Source organism: Physeter macrocephalus, chromosome 12 (genome assembly GCF_002837175.3).
Source record: "Physeter macrocephalus isolate SW-GA chromosome 12, ASM283717v5, whole genome shotgun sequence".
NCBI lineage: Eukaryota > Metazoa > Chordata > Mammalia > Artiodactyla > Physeteridae > Physeter > Physeter macrocephalus.
This window is the reverse complement of record NC_041225.1, coordinates 73,220,093-73,237,573: the sequence shown is the minus strand read 5'-3', so window position 1 is coordinate 73,237,573 and position 17,481 is coordinate 73,220,093. Positions and strand designations below refer to the sequence as shown.

General features: G+C 36.4%; 1 pseudogene; it reads right to left on the bottom strand.

Annotated features, from left to right (window-relative positions):
• LOC102990629 (lethal(2) giant larvae protein homolog 1-like) overlaps positions 1-17,090 on the bottom strand; it is a 125,756-nt pseudogene extending 108,666 nt beyond the window's left edge.
• Positions 17,091-17,481: the final 391 nt, after the last annotated feature.

Sequence of the window (17,481 nt, the reverse complement as noted above, 5' to 3'; positions counted from 1 at the left end):
TGGAGAAAAGACAGACTCTTCAATAAGTGGTGCTGGGAAAACTGGACAGTTACATGTAAAAGAATGAAATTAGAACACTCCCTACCACCATACACAAAATAAACTCCAAATGGATTAAAGACCTAAATGTAAGACTATAAAACTCTTAGGGGATAACATAGGAAAGACACTCTTTGACATAAACCACGGCAAGATCTTTTTTGACCCACCTCCTAGAGTAATGGAAATAAAAATAAACAAGTGGGACCTAATGAAACTTAAAAGCTTTTGCACAGCAAAGGAAACCATAAACAAGACGAAAAGACAACCCTTTTGGGAGAAAATATTTGCAAATGAAACAACGGACAAAGGAAGGATTAATCTCCAAAATATAAAAACAGCTCATGGAGCTCAATATTAAAAATGCAATTCAATTAAAAAATGGGCAGAAGACCTAAATAGACATTTCACCAAAGAAGGCTCTATTTACAATAACTAGGACGTGGAACCAACCTAAAGATGGATGGATAAAGAAGATGCGGCACATATATACAATGAAATATAAGAAGAAACAAAATTGAGTTATTTGTAGTGAGGTGGATGGACCTAGAGTCTGTCATACAGAGTGAAGTAAGTCAGAAAGAGAAAAACAAATACCGTATGCTAACACATATATATGGAATCTTAAAAAAAAAAAATGGTACTGATGAACCTAGCGGCAGGGCAGGAATAAAGATGTAGACATAGAGAATGGACTTGAGGACACGGGGCGGGGGCGGGGAGGGGAGAGCTGGGGTGAAGTGAGAGTGGCATGGACATATACACACTACCAAATGTAAAATAGATAGCTAGTGGGAAGTAGCAGCATAGCACAGGGAGATCAGCTCAGTGCTTTGCAATGACCTAGAGGGGTGGGATAGGGAGGGCGGGAGGGAGGCTCAAGAGGGAGGGGGGATATGGGGATATATGTATGCATATGGCTGATTCACCTCGTTGTACAACAGAAACTAACACGGTATTGTGAAGTAAATATAGTCCAAAAAAGATGTATTAAAAAAAAGAAGTCAAATAGGTAAAAAAAAGAACAGAAAAAAAGGGATAAAAAGGAAACACCAACTAAGAAAATGTATATGTAATCATAATACGGATGAACTAAACCTTTCCGTTAAAAGCCAAAATGGATTAAACTCATTTGGAAGACAGATGATTAGAGAATGAAAAATTCGTCCTTTTTTAGAAAGATAATAATAGGACATTAGTGACACCTCTTTGCTGCCAAACTTGAGACAAACATGAAAATGGCAAATTTCTAGCATAAATTACCAAAACAGGAAAAAAAAAATGGAACATACAAATGCTCTATATCCATTAAAAAATTGTATCAGTAGTTAATGTCCTCAAAAATCACCATTAGCCCATCACTTTATTGAAATATTTTAGTAAAGCTTTAAGGAATGGAAAATTCCAAACTTATAAAATTCATTCAGATGAGAGAAAAAAGGAGTCTACTACTCAACTTATATTTTTGAGACAAAGACAGTATTTTTTTTTTAAAAAAAGGACCATTACAGTCTGATTTCACCAAGAACTTAGATTTAAAAGCTTGAAGTATTAGCAGAATAAATCAACCAGTGTATCAGTATTATATGGTAAGCAAAATTTATCTTAATAGGAATGTAACATTGGCACAGCATCAGAAAACAATGAGATCATCATATAGGTCCAAAAACTTACTTGATACAGTTCAATAATAAATAATGATAAAAATTTCTTAGCAGAGAAGGTGAAAAAGAAACTTTCTTAACCAGCTAAAGAGTTGCTGACAAAAAAAAAGAAAAAGAGCACCATATTTAATGGTGAAATATTGAAAGCTTTATCATAATTTGAGGGTGGGTGTATGGAACTGGATAATGTGATTTTAAAATGTGTATGAAAAGCAAGGGCAAGAAAAGCCAAGATATTTCTGCAGAGGAAGGACGAGGTTGAGGGACATGTCCTACCAGATATTAATTCTTATTGTAAAGTTAGGTTAATTAAGATATTTGTTGTTTTAATGGGTTTAGCCAAATAGGCCATTGAACCAGGAGAGTCCAGAAACAGACCCACACTTTGTTTAAGACAGCACTGGCATTGCAGATCAGTGGGGGAAAGTACTGGTTGTGTGAATTGTGCTGAGCCAACTCTTTGTCAGTATGGGAAAGAAGAAATCTTTTCCTTACCTCTCATACCATATACAAAGATCAGGTCCTTGCATTAAAAATATTAAATGTGAAAGGCAATTTCTGATCTTTTGGAAGATAATGGAGAATATATTTATGCCCTTGGCTTAGGAAAGATTTCTTAATGAAAAAAAAATTAGCAAACTACAAAGGCAAATTTTATTTCACAAAAATTCAAATATTTATCAATAGATGTTACAAAAGTGAAAATAGACCAAAACCAGGAAGAATGTACTAACAACATATACGTGCAGTGGCAAGGGATTAGAATCTGTAATATACAAAGATATTCTACAAATTTGTATTTAAAAGCCAAATAATGCCAAAGAAAAGATGGACAAATGATTTGGATGTACACTTCACATTAAAGGATCCGTGATTTGCAAGTAAACAGCAGATGTTTGACTTTATTAGCAGTCATGAAAATACAAATTGAAATGGCAATGAGATAGCATTTACAGTTACCAGATTGGTAAAAGTTAAAAAAAAAATCTACAATATCTTGTTTTGGTAGCAATGTGGAGCAGTGGGAACTCTCATACAATGTATTTGGGAATGAAAATAGTTAAAACCACCTTAGAAATCAATCTGTATTATGTAATAAAGTGGAACATGCCAATTCCCTACAGTGGAGCAGTATGTACCCCAAAGAAATGCTGTACCTGTGCACCTGGAGACAGGTAAAATAATGCATAGATACCTTGTATATAATAGCAAGAATGCAGAAAATATCCCAGATGTCCATTGATAGTGGAAGGGATAAATGAATTTTGATATTTTTATGAAATGCAATATGATACAGCAATGCAAATGAATATGCTACAACTACGTGCATTATCACAATTAAACCTAAAAAGCATAGTATTTAACGGACAATTGAAGGCAAAAATTACGTCCAATATGATTTCACTTATAATACGCAAAATCAAACAAGATAGTAATTAGAATAAACTACAAATTAGGTAAGGGAACGATACGGACTAAACTCAGGATGGTGGTTACCTCTGATGGAGATGTGATCAGAGAGATGGCATCAAAAACACCAGTAATGTTATTTTGAAGCTGGGTGGTGACCCACGTGTGGCTGCCTGTTGTATAGCTCTTTTTCATTCATATGTATTCACATGTTATAACTATTCTTCAGTGTATGTTTAATTTAAAAAAGGAAAAAAAATATCTCTGGTTAGTATTTGAATATTCAGTACTTCCAGTTATAGTCTATCCTGCTATATGTGTGCTTCTGTAACATTAATTAGCTCTTACACAATTTGTAAATATGGGAATGAGATCTGCTTAGAATGGAAATTATGTGGGTTCATGTGCAATTCGTATTTTGCACCAGCAAGTAACAACATTTAGACTCGAAGTACACTAACACAGCTGAGCATGTAAGGCGTGGAGGAGAAGAGTACTGTCCATGGTGTCCACTGACTGCAAGTTCTTTGTCTGGCTCACTTGCCCATGTGCTCTGTCTTGGATGAGCTAATTGAACAACTTTCCTGTGTACATTTTGTTCCTTTTCACATCATTCAGCAGCCTGAAGCTTTCCTTATGCTCCCTTCCATCAAGTTACCTTTACCCATAATTATTTAAAAGTAAAGTCCCATATTTGTCATAGTATTTCCTTATTTATTAGGTATTTAATGTCTTTTAAACTGTGCACGTATTTTAAAAATTAGGATTTTTTAAATTAATATGCTCTAGTTATAAGTTTCATGGGTTATAATCTTAAAATCTGTCATTTTTACTGTCTGATTTTGTAGAACATGAAGGTTATTTTCTAGACATAGGTTATATTTTCATAGAAATCCATGTTTCTGTTGGTTTTGATTAGATCAAGTCCTCTACAGGTAAAATAATAAATTAATGTTTAATTAATAAAGTAACATTTATTAATAGATTAATAAAATCATTTACTGTTTGTCTACCACATGTACAATCCAATTAACCAATGCTAGATACTAAGGGAAACATAATTGAGCACATAACAATATTTGATCATAAATACGATAAAGCCTGCCTACAAAATAAAGGTTAAATTATTAGCGATCAAGGTCCTGCAGAATCTTGACCTAATCTACCTTTCCAGTCTCCTCTTCCTATGTTTGTCTTCCAGTTGCTCTCGCCTCCAGCCATATTGACTTTAAAAATTACAGTATAGTTGTGATTTACAGTATTGTATTAGTTTCAGGTATACAACATTGTGATTCAATATTTTTATAGATTATACTCCATTTAAAGTTATTACAAAATAATGGCTATATTTCCCTGTGCTGTACAATATATCCTTGTTGCTTATTTATTTTATACACAGTAGTTTGTGTCTCTTAATCCCCTACCCCTATCTCACCCCTCCCCATAGTGACTTATCTGTTCTTCACATACACACACACCATGAGGCTGAAAGGAGATAAGCAAATTGTAGGGCTGTAGCTTGCCAGTTCCTCTTTCATACTGCTGATAGTGTTAATTTACTACAATATTGTTCATATTATAAAAAATTCACTTCTCCTGTTTTCAACCTTTAATAGTTCGACATAGCCAACGCAATTAAGTATATATTCATTGCACAGTGCCCACAGATCTTTCAGTATATGGTCCCACACATCCTCCTCACTGACCCTATGCTTTAGTTACCTTCAACAGATACAGTGGGGTCAGTCTTCCTGAGTTCAATCCCAACATATCCTGCCTTCTTTTTCACCCTTCTTTGGCTCCCCATCTATGAAATGAGGCTAAAATAGACCCTAACTCACTAGACTGAGGATTAATCATGCAATAAATATCAACGTTTGTCACTGAGGATTAATCATGCAATAAATATCAACGTTTGTCAAAGTGCCTCGCTCAGAGAAAGTGCTCAAATAATGATAATGTTAGGTAATGCTGTTTTTTTGTGGTTGCTGTTTTTATTATAACATCACCTTCATATGACTTCTAAGGCCTCAAAGAAACATTGTTGGTGTGTATGTGTCTATATATATATATATATATTAGTTTGATCTCTTTATAATACTATAAAGCTATGTATTCTTAAAAGTCTTAAAAGAATACAAACATCAACTAAATTTAACCGAAGTAGATATAACAATTTTTAAAATGCTTATCTCAAGTGGTAACTTTAATATCTAGCTCTGGCTAGATACAATAAATAAATACAGTTATTGCATATCTCCTTTACCCTATGTGGCATATAGTCGTTGAGTACTTGGTTTGTCTTATTCACTTTCCTGTGCCCCGTAGAAGCTTGCAAATTACCCCATTCCAGCTGTGTACCTGCAGGCAAACTGGTCACCCCTGAGTCCATTTTCTTTAACAGTAAATGGGAATAATGGTGCCTACTCCATAGAGCAGTGAGAATTAAGTGACACAATCTACTTAAAGCACAGCATATATTAAGCATATAATAAATGGTGAGTGTTGGTTCTGGGCATCCCATATCAAGCATGATGACTATTGGTAACAATATTGTGTACTTGAAAGTTGCTAAGAGAGTAGACCTTAAAAGTTCTTACCTGGGGCTTCCCTGGTGGCGCAGTGGTTGCGCGTCCGCCTGCCGATGCAGGGGAACCGGGTTCGCGCCCCGGTCTGGGAAGGTCCCACATGCTGCAGAGCGGCTGGGCCTGTGAGCCATGGCCGCTGGGCCTGCGCGTCCGGAGCCTGTGCTCCGCAACGGGAGAGGCCACAGCAGAGGGAGGCCCGCATACCACAAAAAAAAAAAAAAAAAAAAAAATGTTCTCATCATGCAAACAGGCAAAAATTGGTAACTATATGAGGTGGTGGATGTGTTAACGATCCTTCTGTGGTAATCATTTTGCATTATACGCATAGATCATCACATTGTATACCTTAAACTTACACAATGTTATATGTTGACTATATCTCAATAAAGCCTGTAAGAGTGCAAAAGAAAAAAAGAAAAAGAGAAGAAAACTGATTGGCTAAGAATTAATGAATGTATCTCCTTAATGCTAGAACAATTTTTTTTTCCAGTAACCAGCATAGGTTCCATGAAGTGAGACCCTGAATGTAATAACTACTTATATTCTTCAACTTCAGTTCTCTCAATTTCTCGTATTAGACATGGTAAGGTGAATAAGGTGTCTAGTTGTTTATTAACTGTTTGAATGTTATCAGAGGATTTTTAAAAATAGCAATTTATTCTAATTTTAATATTCCCTGGATAATATTGAAATAAACCAGTATAATTTAGCCTTAGATAAAAGCATCACATGTTTGGAACATGAACCTAATTCTATCTTTTGTTGAGCTGCCCAATTTAGTAAGAACATTTCAATAGTACTTCTTATAAATGTAGTGTGACTTAGAATACTGGAAGCTTCCCAGAATGTGAAAAAAGGAGAATAATTTATATTTAATTGGTCTAAACCTACCTTTCCTAGGTCAATAAGAAGAGAAACCAGCAGCATTAATCAAGACAAAATTATCAGCTGATTAATCAGTGTTCTAATTACTGCATAGTTCTTTACCTTTTCAGTTTTAATTACTAAACCTCATTGTCTTTTCCATATGGCTAATATGTATTCACAGTGTACTTTTTCTCCTACTGAAATCATTAGAACAAAAATATACATTCTAAACATTAACCATCAAATGTAAGAAATTACTACTGCCTCTTAAGAATTTCCGCAAAAGGTATAAATAAGCTACTAGATTACTTAAGAAAAGAATGATAAATTCATGGATATTTAAGTGGGCAATTATTTAACTCTGATTATGAAACTAAGCTTTGTGAGACAGTACATCTTGTCCTGTTTCATCAAGTGAATTTGTGTAAATTGTGTCTGAATCCAATTGCAGTTAAATATAAATTAGGAAAGTATATTGGAGATTTCAAAAAATATTTGTTTTGGGGAAGGCCTGAATATTTCTTTTTAGATGTGTTGGCTTCACTGCATGGTTTCTCACCCTCAGCACTGGTAACATTTGGGCACCATAGTTCTCTATTGTTGGCGGCTGTGCTCTGTAGGTTCTTGGCCTCTACCCACTAGATACCAGTAGCAACACCTCCTCAGCGGCCAACCACTGCTTTTTGACAAACAAAAACATCTCCAGACATTAACAAATGTCCCCTGGGGGGCAAAATAATCCTCCCACCCCCGTTGAGAACTACTGATTTTTACTTTATGGCTACCATTAAAACACTTATTTTGAAACAGATATACTATGTAATAAGGCACTCTTACCAGATGAGCAGAAATTTTCTATAGGTCAAGTATTTTTATGGAAAACTCTTTTGTTGTAAAACTTTACAGACACTTTGGATGATATAATGGTGATGATCACCACTCTGATAACAGCAATAAATAATGTTCACTGAGCACATCTATGTCAATCACTGTACGAAGGTATCTACATGCATTATTTTATTGAATCTTTAAAGTAGCTCTAAGAGGGAGGTGCACTTGTTACCTACTTCCTCTCATACAGAGTTGTGCAAGCTTAAACAGTGGTTAGGCTCACATGGTTAGGCTTTTCTCACCCTATTTGATAGGACATGATTCAAATAACTGTCTTTGAGGAACATTTTTCCATTTCCAAGGAGGTGAGGATTTATTTTTATTTTTGAAATAGTTTAGAATTTTGACTATATTTTCAATTGTGCCAATCTGTAATCTATTAAGGAAATTAGTGTGAAATATTTGGGTTTATTTAAATATTACCTGAGGATTATCTTCAAATTCCAAGGTGGACTTTTCTTGGATTTTAACTAAAGACCGTTATGGGGATGATTATAATGAAATAAGCATGTGATTATTTAATTATTATATAATTGAAAGATGGTTTTCTCTGAAATGAAAAATATTTTCTCAGCAAGTTTTCCTCCCTTCTTTTCTCCCTTTCTCCCTCTATTCTTTCCTTCCTTCTTTCCTTCTCTCCCTCTTTCCTTGCTTTTCTATTCTTTATAAGAGACTGTATTGTCTCCATTATGCATTATGTATGCTTGAAATGGGAAAACCATTGAGTTTAGCCACTCCTTGTAACTAAATGACTCGAGCACTAATTAATTTTATTTGCATGGTCCTAATGCACACATGTGAATACTGATGTGGCAAAGACTTAATTTTATTTTTTAGCTACTTCATTCAATTCTAAGTATTTTCCCCACCTATGTAGGTTTAACCTTCTACTTCTCCTACTAAATATTATTACTGTTTCTAATTTTAGATTTGGGCTTATATGACATAAAAGTCTAATATGTCGTTCCTAGACCTTCAATTACTTTTAACTCCCCTTTTCAGAAAGGTGTATTTGGAAAGTTGGGCTGAACATGCATGACTGCTTCTGTGGTTTTTTATTCCAGAGTTAGAGCCTGTTCTAAGGCATGTGATCTGTACAGGGCTTTTAAATGACAATAGTAAACCTCTATATCTGTAGTGATTCAACTGTGATATCCTCCTTATTACCTTTTAAGTGCATCATAATAAAAATACTTATTGCTTATCATTCTTTGTGGGGGAAAAGAATATTTGCAAAGCAAAGAGGTAAATGAAACTATCATTTTTACATGGTGGTACAGGGATTTTTTTTTAAGGCAGACTCTAGTGTATATAATGTTCTGTGTTCTTTAAGCATAATACTATTGAAAAATAAATTGGCATAATGTTTAAATTATAAAAGGAAAACATATTTGGAATGAAAATCATTTGCTGAGCATAATGGTAGACCAGGCCAGTTACCTCAGTCCTTTATTGTGATGAATTAAAATGCTGTTCCCTGAAATCGTTTGTCATGTTCAGCATGTTTTGCAGGTGTCTGCTTTGCCATTTTTGACCAGGATCTTGAATAAAATGTTAGGCTGGGCAAACACAGCATGGAGAACAATTGGATGTTACAGGTACATGGAGTCTTTATATATTATAGTACCACTACTTATCACAGATCATGTTTCCATAACACTTCAGTAAATATATTTAAGAAACCAGGGGAAAAAAAGAAAAAATACAGACATCTAACCAAAAAAATATATCAAAGAGCAAGAGCTGACAATTCATAAAAGAAGAAATACAAATTTAAATTTAAGGAAAGGATGCTTAGTCCTATTGGTAAGCAAAATATTGCAAAGTAAACCACAATGAGTTTCACAGTTTTGATAAATTAACAGAAACGTTTAAAACAGTAGTAACCCAACACTGGGATTCACTTTAGTTATAACTTTCCTGGAGGGCAGTAAGTTGGGCAATATGTATGGTAATGTAAATTTTCAAATGTAAATTTATTTTAATTCAGATATTTAATTTTTTAGGAATTTTTCTTAAATATAAACATGCACACATAGATGTGAACAAATATTTAACTGTAAGATTTTAACTTTTGTATATTATTATTTTTTTAAACTTAAAAAAAAATTTAATTAATTTATTTATGGCTGCGTCGGGTCTTTGCCGCTGTGCGCAGACTTTCTCCAGTTGCAGCGAGCGTGGGCGACTCTCTTCCTTGCAGTGCGTGGGCTTCTCACTGCAGTGGCTTCTCTTGTTGCAGAGCGTGGGCTCTAGGCGTGCGGGCTCAGCAGCTGTGGCTCGCGGGCTCTAGAGCACAGGCTCAGCAGTTGTGGCGCACGGGCCCAGTTGCTCTGCGGCATGTGGGATCCTCCCGGACCAGGACTTGAACCCGTGTCCCCTGCACTGGCAGGCAGACTCCCAACCACCAGGGAAGTCCCTATTGTATATTATTTATATTAGCAAAACTATTTTAATTAGAATATTACCACTCTAATAGTGATTAATAGACCTTAGGTATTGATTATCAATGGCTACTGACATCAGTTAAAAGACAGGCAGTCCAATATTATGTACCACCTGATGGCAGCTCACCATGCCACCTATGAAATAGTATTACCAAAACATGGAACCTGAATCTGAGCAAAATTCTAAGTTCCTATATCTAGGAAATATAGTTGATAGAGGAGCATGTTAAATGACCCGATGATGTCGCAGTCAGCAAAATCCAAGACACAAGAAATACTCTAGATCCACTGACCAATTTTTTCTTCTTTCCCCCCAACAAATAAGTTGCAAGGGAATTAAAAAAACAGATGGAAAAGAATCTATTGATTAAAAGAGGTTTATTGATCATTTGTCATATGTGGACCTTATTTGGATGTTGATTTGAGCAATTAAGAGAGACAGTAGGGGGAGAAAGAGGGAAGGAGGGAATATCAAGGATTTTTGAGCACTGCTTGGGTGTTTGATGATATGAAAGAATTACTGTTAATTTTTTGAGGTGTGATAATGGTATTGTGGTTATGTTTTTTTAAAAGTTCTTATCTTTTAAAGGTAAAGTGGGGAATAGGTGAGGGTATAGATGAAATAAGACTGACCCATGAGCTGATAATTGTTGAAGCTGGGTCATTGGTACATGGTGGTTCAATATATCAACCTTGCTTAAAAACAACAGCAGCCCTAAATGTTTAACAGTAGGGCTTCAATTAAATAATTTATGGTATATCCAGGAAATAAAATAATAGGCAGCCATAAAAATGATCTTTATATTATATATTATGTAGAATGTTTAAGAATATTCAGGCCTTCACAATGTCCATAAAATATTAAGAAATGTAAAAAGGTTACAGAGCGACATGCAGAGAATTATCCCATTCAAATTACTAGAGTGGAAATAAAGATCCTCAAATTAACAATAACCATCTCTGCATAAGAGGATTATGGGTGATTTTAATTTTCTTCTTTGTGCTTTTTTAATGTATTTTAAAAATTACTGTAATATGCATATATTTGGTTATCAGGTTTGTAATTTTATTAAAAACGAGGGAAAAAATATACTTTGGAAAACTATTCTCTGTAAATGATGAAAACAAAAATTTTGTGTAAGTTTTTAAAAATGTAAGCAAAGCACTATTTTATCGTTATATAATAAAATAATGTATTACTATCACTTGGCTGGGAAAAGTCAAGGAAAATTAGTTTTGTTATTTATATCTTGTTTAAGAAAGCAGTGAAGTATAGAATTTTTTTTCTTTTAATGAGAAAAGGTCAAGGAGAAAGAGTCTAACATGTATAGAATACCTGGATTAATCTATAAAAATCATTCTTGCAATCCTCAATACAAACTTTTGAGGTTTACTTCTGTGTGTTTTTTAGGTGAGGAAACAGAGAGTTAAAGTTTGTAACTTCCTGCGCTGGGAGTGAACACAGCTTCCAATAGACCTGCCTAGTGGTGTGGAAATGTGACCATTTTGTTAGGATGTATATTTCCTCAGGCTCAAAATTTAATGGCATTTTGGTATTCCATGTTACAAAAGCTAAAAAAAAAAAAAAAATTCATACAGTCTATTCTTTTGATACTTGTTATTCCAGTTTCCAAAATATTCTCATCAAAGGGATTAAAGTAAAGTTTGAAACTGAACATTTCTTTGGTTTAGAAAAAAATGAAGTGGTAAGAAATAGCTAAATTCACAGTGTTGCTTGATAAATAATGTGATCCCATCCCTTTCCTCTTGAATTTTCAGGATAGGTGTATCTCTGAGTGAGGTCAGGTGCGCACGGGACATTTGAAGGGGCTAAGGATCACCTAGCTCTATACTCTTCTCCATGTAATACCACGGATTCTTTGATGCCACCATTTAAGACACTCTTATCAAGTAGGGTTGTATTTGTTTTCTCTTTCTAAAGGGATACCCATTAAGGTGCCTGTAGTAAGGTATATGGAGTGGAATCTGCTAACTGATGAGACGTTAACTGGCTGTTTTTAACTGGCTGTCAAAGGGAGGGTCCAGAAAGGAAGAGTGCAGTGCCTAACATGGGGATGGTGACTTCTCCCTGTTGGCACATTCTTCTTCTCTCTCTACAAGCCTTTGTTGAGCACCTGCTATGTTCCAGGCTATCACCTGGATAAACAGTCTCGGAATACGTCTTTTAGTATTTTCCAGTAAGATAGACTTTAAAACATTTTATGTGGATATAGATATAATGTTAAGTTCATTCAAGATTAGTTACTGGTGCACTGGGCCCTTACATACTTTTAATGGACTAGTGCTTACTCATCTGTGAATTAAAAGAGAGTAAGAAATGAAAACACAGGCACAAGTAATCTATTCAGAACAAAAAAAGCCACAGCTTTTCCTCCCAATCCCTGGGGGCGGGGAGGGATACATGTACATGCACACACGTATTTTATATATATTACACGTATATATTCCTATAAAATAGTAATATATTTTAATCTGGACTTTTTTGGATTACATTAAATATGGAAATCTTGGCACTTCATACCAATGTGCTTCACAGACAGAATCACAGTATTTATGTAGGAGAGTGTAATAGCATACTGGCAGTGCTTGTTAGTTTTGCTTCTAAAATATATTAACCAAGATATTATCTTGATTATTATGACCCTTCACAGAGATCTCTCTTTAATTATAGTCTTTATCTCAATATAAGGGTAATCTCTTGACCAATCAGTTTACTTATTCCTATCCTAATAATTCTATAAAAATAATGAGAAAATGGCATCTGCTCACTTTATAGATTAAAAAAATCATGTGTAATTGTTCTTAATATTATGGAGAAATTTATATCTCTCGTAATTCAGGACTTCAAGTAGAAGCCTCCATTTGAGAAACTCAAGTAGCGAATCTATTGTATGTTTTTGCATTTTCCAAAAATTATGTTTTGTGTCCACTCTTAAGTTACTTTCCTTTTCTCTTTCTAATTACATGCATTATTTTAGTTTTCTAAATACAGCAGCAATTGAGTTTTTCTGTACTCATGTATAGAATATGTAAGATTAAGCATAATTAGAGCCATTGCTATATCTGCACTTTTGGCAGTTCTGTGACCTTCATGTTTTTGTTTCTTAGCTTAAATCTTACATCTCAGAAATAACTCTTTTTTTCTGAATTTACACAGAAAGCAGAGAATTGATTTGAACTACTCTATGTTTTAAAATGTTTTGAACCTTGATGAAACGGATAGGAGCTTCTGCTATATTAGGGTTGATAAGAATCACATGCATTGCATTAACTTTCCTTTGGTATTTCCATACAAACTCTCCTCGTATGTCACATTAATTATGAGCATATACATTTCATACACTGGGGAAAAAAATCAGAGCTGACGATTAGCTTGGTGCTTCAGGGTTTATTTTTTTCTGAATTGAATTGAATTCTGGTCTTATTTGACTTAATATTGCAGCCCATTTTGCTGGCATGTATTAAATGTGTAGTGTTCTATTTATTGCAATTGAGGATCTTGTTTTACGATCATTTTTCTGACCACTTAAGATAGAACATGAGTACTTATAAGTACTGCAAACACACTGGTCATTGAACATATCAATGAGTAAAAGGTGAGTGGGTTGGTGATAAATGAGAGAGAAGTACCTTTGTTTCAATATTTATTGAGGATTGTTTTTAATGAAGTGTTCTGTCTAGAGTGGAATTACTGCTCTTTGTCTCCCTCTTCATAATCTCTTTAGTGGGTCAAGTTGCTGTCTGTAGCTGTATCTTCATTATTTAGAGATCTTGGAAAAGGGTGAAAGCCTCACCTTAGTTATCAACTAAGTATTGTATTGGTGTTTTCCATGAGTGTGTCAGAGTAGAAATCCACTAGTATGCCACAGGGAGGGAAAGCTTTGCAGTGCACTTCTTTATAGATTTGTGAAACCTTAATCTAATTGATATAAATCTAGGGAATATATATCTATGATGGGTTTTGGAAAGTACAGTTTTGGCATCATATGCCATGGTTTCTATGTCGGAAAAAAGAAGAATATTGAATTGTGCCAAATCTGCAAATGCTCTCTCTTTCTCTGCAGTGAAACCTTGCTGCATGGGATGGCTTTTAGACAAGGAGAGCCTCAGAGTGTCTGTATCGGGCCTGAACAGGGGAGAGTGGGGGTTTGTATTGACAGTTCTAGCTTCTGCAGATTATGCCAACTTAATAAAAACAAAAACTATCACGCAGTTAAGACTTCATCACTGAAAACACCATTATTAAAATAGTAACTGAATTTGCACCATTCCAACTTGATTTTTCAAAGTGATTTCACATCATTATCTCATGTTATCCTCTCAACATCTCTGTGAGATAGATAACCCAGGTCTGATGGGTTTGTCTTACATTCTTGATTATTCCTTGTTACAGTTGTCTTTTTATCCTCTTCCTTTCTACAGGACTTTCATATCTATATATAAAAATGCTTAACTCTTTAAGCAAGCAAACAAAACATCAACCCGTCCTTCAATAACATCTGCCTTTATTTTCCAGTATTCCCATTACCATCTGCTCTGTCTCTCCTTTCCCCTCTAGAGCCAAGTGTCAGGAAGGGGGGACTCACTGTCTAAATATCCTTTCTTCCATTCTCTTCTCTTTGAATTTCTCAAAGTCCTATTGTGAATTCTTTTCAGCATTTGGCACTGAGAACTGTTCCTTCTTCCAACTCTCTCCTATCCGGTACGCGGGCCTCTCACTGCCGTGGCCTCTCCCGTTGCGGAGCACAGGCTTCGGACGCGCAGGTTCAGTGGCCATGGCTCACGGGGCCAGCCGCTCCGTGGCACGCGGGATCCTCCCGGACAGGGGCACGAACCCATGTCCCCTGCATCGGCAGGCGGACTCTCAACCACTGCGCCACCAGGGAAGCCCCAACTCTCTCCTATCTTGTGCCTCTCCTCCTACCCTCTCAGAGAGCTCCTGCTGAAATTTTGCGGAACGTGGGGCCTCTCACTGCCGTGGCCTCTCCCGTTGCGGAGCACAGGCTTCGGACGCGCAGGTTCAGTGGCCATGGCTCACGGGGCCAGCCGCTCCGTGGCACGCGGGATCCTCCCGGACAGGGGCACGAACCCATGTCCCCTGCATCGGCAGGCGGACTCTCAACCACTGCGCCACCAGGGAAGCCCCAACTCTCTCCTATCTTGTGCCTCTCCTCCTACCCTCTCAGAGAGCTCCTGCTGAAACCTAATTTGAGGGATCTTCATCCCAGTCTGTATTTCCATCCCAGCCTCTCTTATACATATATCAACTTTTGTATATATATGTGTATATACATGTATATTTTCAACATACACAAAATTGAACCAATTTTCAATGTGTTCAAGTCTGTTTCTTTTTAAAAATCTATTTCTGACTTTGCTTAAAGATTTGATGATCACTGTCCTTGCTCGCCAGAATTCTGGGTCAGGTCTAGGACCCTTCTCAGCTTCCGACACCCTCATTTTTCAACAACATATATTTTGTTAATTCGACCCACTTAAAATTCTGTCAATTACAATTTATTAATTAAAAAAAAATATCACTTGTGTTCCCTCCCTTCGACCCCACTGACACCGTGTTATTATAGAGTCTCACCCTGCATTAGTGCCACTACCACCCCAGCCAGTATCCCTGCTTCTAACTGTGCTTCTTTCTAAATATCTATACTCCTGCCAGAGTGTGTTTTTAATATTTACTTACTTAAAACCCACCTATTTTTTTTAACCACCTTTCAGTGCAGTGTTCAGACTCTTTAATATATCACATGAGATACTTTTTGATCCATTTCAGCCTCGCTTTTCAAATCTTTTTCTACACTTCCCTGGCATCTTACTCTGTAACTGCAAGGAACCACTTACAATTCTTAGGATGCTCGGTGGCCTCTGGCATCCTTGCCTGAAATGTCCTCTGTACTGGGTTGAATAGCATCCCCCCCCCGCCCCGCCCCCCGCCCATTCATGTTCACCAGGAATCTCAGGATGTTACCTTATTAGGAAATAAGATCTTTGCAGATGTAATTAGTTACAATGAATTCATACTGGATTAGAGTGGGGCCCCTAAATGCAATATGACTGATGTCCTTATAAGAAAAAGAGAGAAACACAGGGGAGAAGACCTTCCGAAGACAGAGGCAGAGATTGGAGTGATGCATCTACAAGGCAGGGAACGCCAAAGATTGCTGCAACACCAGAAGCTAGGAGGGAGGCATGGGATGGTTTCTCCCTCTTGGCCTACGGAAAGAACCAACCCAGCCAACAGCTTGATTTCAGACTGCCTAGCCTCTAGCACTGTCATTTTAAGCTAACCAGTTTATGGTAATTTGTTAGGAAAGCCGTAGGAAACTAATTTACCCTCTACCAACTCACTCCCAATTGTAGTAGCCTTCAGGACCTCCCAAGTTTGGGCGAGGGCTCCACCTCTGGGCACCTGGTGGTTCTCTGTTCTGTCGCTGTGCTGGAGCCACCAGCCAGTGAGCTCCTTGAGGGCAACACACCAACCTTTGTCCTCTGTCTCTAGCACCCAGCACAGTGCCTGACATAGAACAGGACAGGATTTTTATGGGTGAATTAAATCACCAAAATGACAGATTTCTGATATGGGTTATCACACATTCCTTTTAACCCTTTTATTTTGTTTGCTGCATTTTGTGTTCAGTGGAAGACTTAACTGAAGTATCCAGATGTGTTTGCCATTTTGACTTTTCTTTTGAGTGACCCTAATGAACAGCTGGTTGTACTTTAGACCCCAAGTTCTGCCGTCAGTGGGAAAATCCCATGTAGCTGATGGTTAATATTTCAGCAGAGGTGAGTTTTTCTGGTTGTTAGCTGCTTCTTTAGGGAGAGGGAGCCTGCCCCATGGCAGTGGGATGGAAGAGGTTGAAATGTGGAGAGGGGGCTGGGTGCCTCAGTGATGGAGGGTAGGCAGGGACTAGAATGTTGAAGTGAAACTTGGGGCCATATAGGGTTTTTGTTGCTGTTGTCCAGAGTAACTGAATGAGAATAGTGGCAACAGTGACCTATATGGGAGTTGGGTACCTTCTTACTCTAACTAGTTCCGTTTCTGTGCCCACCTCCCCATCTCTAAACACTTCCCATCCACCTACACAAAGTTGAATTTTATCTGCTGCTTCTGAAAGTTCCTCAAATACCCCGATTTTCTTTCTCATGATTGCCCAATCTTTGCTGAGTATGATTTCATTCTTCTCTTATAGGTGACTAGAAGGAAAAGATAAGAGATGAAAATGATTTTTTTTTCTCTATCACCAAGTCCATTCCCTTTTGATTCATCAGAAGACAAAATGAATTCCAAAAAGCTTAATGGATTTGATAGCTTCATTGCACATCTAGAAAAATTTATCCTACCCCCCCAAAAAAATCCCCATCAATTATTTGGTTAACTGATGAGAAATTAAAGGCCAAGTTTGGAAATTGTTCAAGTTTTCTATGAATATTCATAAATAATTAACTTGCATCTCAATTTAGAACCTAACAACAGTTCATTTCAATTTTTTTTTTTTTTTTTTTTAAATATCTGAGTTTAATTATATGCTGAGATCT